The 4,555-nt window shown below is 44.9% G+C and overlaps 1 non-coding gene across 1 annotated transcript; it reads left to right on the top strand.

Annotated features, from left to right (window-relative positions):
* Nucleotides 1-2,805: 2,805 nt before the first annotated feature.
* TRNAS-CGA (transfer RNA serine (anticodon CGA)) lies at nucleotides 2,806-2,878 on the top strand. Its single transcript has one exon. It is a non-coding gene; the product is annotated as a tRNA-Ser (tRNA).
* Nucleotides 2,879-4,555: the final 1,677 nt, after the last annotated feature.

Below are 4,555 nucleotides of genomic sequence, written 5' to 3'. Positions count from 1 at the left end.
TGGATCCTCTGAGTCATAGGATGTGGGTGAAGAGTGCTCACTAAACGGAGAACTTAAATACTAATTCATTAAATTGACAGCAACAATATTTGAGGTCAAGGTCTTGCTCTGCACCAATGAGCTGTGTGACCTTCAGTAAATTGAACTCCTCTGGGTCTCTATTTCCAAATGGGAATGATATTCTACCCTAACTTCCCTTCAGGACTGATAAAAGAATGAGATGGTAGGTGTGAAAGCACATTATAACTTTAAAGAAAACTATTACTAGGGAATTCCCTGGCGGTCCAGTGGTTAGGACTTGGCACTTTCACGGCCAAGGGGGTTCGATCCCTGGTCGGGGAACTAAGATCCCGCAAGCCATGGGGCCAAAAAAGAAAGGAAAAGAAAACTATAACCAAAAGATACTCTGAAATGGAGGAAAACCCCCCACATCACTCCTATTGAGAAATTGAAACACGTAGGTAGGGTCCTTTCAACGAATCTGTTTTTCTAGATGTATATTAAATTTAACGTTTCCTGAGTGAGTCTGTGTTTTAAAGAGCAAGCTTTTAGAACTGGAAAGGGCAGAGGAAGGAAGACAGCTCATGATTCAAAATTTCCACCAGAAACTCCAGAAATTTTTTTTTTTTTTTTTTTTTTTTTGCGGTTCTTGGGCCTCTCACTGTTGTGGCCTCTCCTGTTGTGGAGCACAGGCTCTGGACGTGCAGGCCCAGCAGCCATGGCTCACAGGCCCAGCCGCTCCACAGCATGTGGGATCTTCCCAGACCGGGGCACGAACCCGTGTCCGCTGCATTGGCAGGCAGACTCTCAACCACTGCGCCACCAGGGAAGCCCCAAAGCATTTTTTGAAATGCAGGAATGGATCAGATATGATTTCCACCCTGAAGCAGTCATAAACTAGTAGAAAAGAAAGTGGCTATGAAGCAAAATTGAATCCTTCTCAAAGGACTCTGCTTTTAACGGTAAGAAAAAGAGATGAAGGGTTCTCATCAATTCTCTCTTTTTCCTGGATCAGCAAACAACATCAACACCAGCATATAGACATGCTTTAGTAACTGCTATCTTAAACCCTCCCTTGACTTCATTCCCTTTTATAGCAAAACTTTTTACAAGACTTGCCTATCATCAGTGTCTCCACTTCCTTTCTACACTTGCCCTCCTCGAACCAGTTCAACTGGGGTCCTCTCCTCACCACTCCACTGAGACTGCTTTTGGCAAGGCCACCTGTGGCCTCCATCTTGCCAAATTAAGTGGTCCCTGAATTCAGTGGCCAATATCTTGTATTGATATTTGGCTCCATTTCCTTCAAGAGCTTGAATTCTACAGTTGTATCTTAAAAAGCACCTCTTTTCTCATCATCTGGAAGTGGGGGTGGGGAGGAGGATGGAGAAAAACTCGGAGGTGAAACGAAACACTGAAATGCTTCCCTCCATTTAAGTGACTGATGTACATATGCTGCTCTCAGTCTACTCTACGGAAACGGTTCTATGAATCATAGATGTGGTTATGGGAAGTAGGTGGTGATGTTAGCTTCCACTTTTTGTTTTATTAGGAGCCATGGGGAATGGTGAGCCTGAACCCCTCTTCCAAGTTGGAGCTTAGCTTGCTGATCCCACTGTCTGCACCTCCTAGAAAACCCCCCTCACCCATCAGGATACCATTAACGGTAGATCTAATTTCCCGGGGAGCCAGTGAGAAAGCACTCTGACTAGAGGCAAAATAACAGTGTTATCTGCCTTCTGTAATGGCCAAGGGATGCTGTTTGGCAGGAGGGGAGAGCTCAGTGTGATAACAAAAAAATCAGCTTTTGTCACTTGTGTGACAGCCTCAAGGTCCTTGTCAGTCTGACGCAGCTATTACATGAAAACACATCTGCTCCTACCCAGACCGTCTCTGTCTTGTCTATGGCTTTCTCCATCTGTAGGAGCCAAAGCTATGTCATATCTCAGCAGCATGTGTAAAACAGAAATAAGAGAGTTTTATCCACTTTTCCAGAAAATATACCAGGGAAACAAGCTACTAGAAAACTGCTTGCTTGTATCTGATGAAGTCAAAAAATCTCAGAGGCTGTGATTGAGAAATGATGCCCTTCTCCAGGGAAAGGAAGCTTGTGAGACTCAGCTGATGTAAATGGAGGCTTCTCTACCTCTGTAAAAGCCTGCTTCTGCTCTTTATAACAGGTTGCATGTAGCCAAGAGAGTGACTACACCAAAGAACACATTCAGAATCAGAAGCACTGGATTCATATCACATCAACAGAGGGTGAGGTCCGTAGAGGCCCTTACAGGTTAGCAGTAGTATTGTAGGCCAGGCCCGTGTCCAAAGAGGCAGCCATGCAAGGGAATGCGCACTATATTTCTCCTAGGACTTCCTGTGGTTCAGAGAAGGGCAGTCTATCGTTTTCCTGAGTGTTATAGTCACCAGCTTGACCTAAGCATGTAAAAATGAAAAGCTAAGTGGGAAAGCCCTGTACAGTCATTGATTTTTCACAAGGAGCCATGACCTTGGCCATGACTATTTTTCAAATCATAGAGCCATAGATCTGGTAGAAACCTGGAGGAAAGGGTTATCCTGCAGAGAATGCACACCAACCCTCAAGCCTGATCTGTATTCCCTTCTCTGCAACAGATTCTACGCTGACCTTCATAGCATATTCTAAGGCTTAATGGCTTCTCAATCAAAAGGCACTGTATCCTGTCTAATTTAAGTCTCCCTTACCACAGTCAAAACCTACTTGGCTGAAGATCATCGTGCACATGCAAAAGGGCTGCTTGTTCTCCTCCACAGAAATGCATTTTAGGGAATTCCCTGGTGGTCCAGTGGTTAGGACTCCATGCTTTCACTGCCAAGGGCACAGGTTCGATCCCTGGTCAGGGAACCAAGATTCCACAAGCCACGAGGTATGGCCAAACATTAAAAAAGATGCACTTTATCTGTTAGAAGACCTTTATTTTTCATTTATGATTTGTATCTCCAACTTATTAAAATGATTAAGGTGTCTGCAGAGAATTATTAACCATGCTTTCTTTCCTCTGGCCAATAAAGATCTTTCCTTTCCAATAATTCCTCAATGGTTTTACATAGACAAATCTGTTTTGAGCTGTCCCTCTGACCCACGAGACCCACCACTGCTCGGCTTCACCCTGCCTGTCCAAAGCCATCTCCTACCATCTCCACCCGCAACTCTGGTGAGGTCATTTGTGTTGGTCCCTGAGCAGAACATCTTCAGTCCTCCTTTCACTCATGTTGACCCTCTCATCTGATCTGTCATGTGCTCATTTTCCCATCCGACATTCCATGAAACTTTCCATCTCAGCCCTTACTAGTCTCTCTCTCTGCTTTGAACTCCTGAAGAACTCAGTCTGCACTCCACTCCACAATTTAACACTTCCTAATACCATCACCATTCACCACTGTTCCACATGTGATTCTGTCCCCCCTCCCATTCCTTTTTTTTTTTTTTTTTTGCGGTACGCGGGCCACTCACTGTTGTGGCCTCTCCCGTTGCGGAGCACAGGCTCCGGATGCACAGGCTCAGCGGCCATGGCTCACGGGCCTAGGCGCTCTGCGGCATGTGGGATCTTCCCGGACCGGGGCATGAACCCATGTCCCCTGCATCGGCAGGCGGACTCTCAACCACTGTGCCACCAGGGAACCCTCTTTTTTAAATAAGTATCTTAGTGTACTTTAGAACAATTTTAGATTTGCAGGAGACTTACAAAATAGTACCAAGATTTCCTGTATTCCCCTCTCCCAGTTCCAGTGGCCTCCCCCTCACAATGTTACCATCATACACTATGAGAGTCTGTTAGCCAAAATTAAGAAACCAACGCAGATACATTGCTATTAACAGAACTCCAGATCTTATTCCAATTTCATGAGGTTTTCCTTAAAGTTATTTTCCTGTTCCAGGAAACAATCTGGAATAACACTTTGAATTTAGTTGTCATGTTTCCTTAGTATGTTCTTACCTTCCAGTGAGAATTTCTCAGTTTTTCCTTGTTTTTTCCATCACCTTGACTTTGACAGTTTTGAGGCGTACTAGTTAAGGATTTTGTAGAATGTCCCCCTATCTGGGTTGATTTGTTTCTTTTCTTATGATAAAACCGTGGTTAGTGGTTTTTGGAGAGAATACCACAGAGGTGAAGTACCCTTCTCATCACATTGTATTGGGGATACATGTCAGCTACAGGACATCACTGGTAATGTTAACCTTAGTCATTTGATTGAGGTAGTATTTGCCAGTTTTCTCCATTATAAATTTTATATTTTTCCCATTCTATACTCTATTCTTGGATACATGTGTAACTCACACTCAAAGTACCCTCACACTCCTTTTTTCTTTTTTTTTTTTTTGCTGTACGCGGGCCTCTCACTGTTGTGGCCTCTCCTGTTGCAGAGCACAGGCTCCGGATGCGCAGGCTCAGCGGCCATGGCTCACGGGCCTAGCTGTTCCGCGGCATGTGGGATCTTCCAGGACCGGGGCACGAACCCGTGTCCCCTGCATTGGCAGGCAGACTCTAAACCACTGCGCCACCAGGCAAGCCCCTCACAC

The sequence above is a fragment of the Tursiops truncatus genome, chromosome 18 (genome assembly GCF_011762595.2).
Source record: "Tursiops truncatus isolate mTurTru1 chromosome 18, mTurTru1.mat.Y, whole genome shotgun sequence".
NCBI classification, from domain to species: domain Eukaryota; kingdom Metazoa; phylum Chordata; class Mammalia; order Artiodactyla; family Delphinidae; genus Tursiops; species Tursiops truncatus.
Note: the sequence above shows the minus strand (reverse complement) of the source record. Positions and strands in the feature narration are given on the sequence as shown.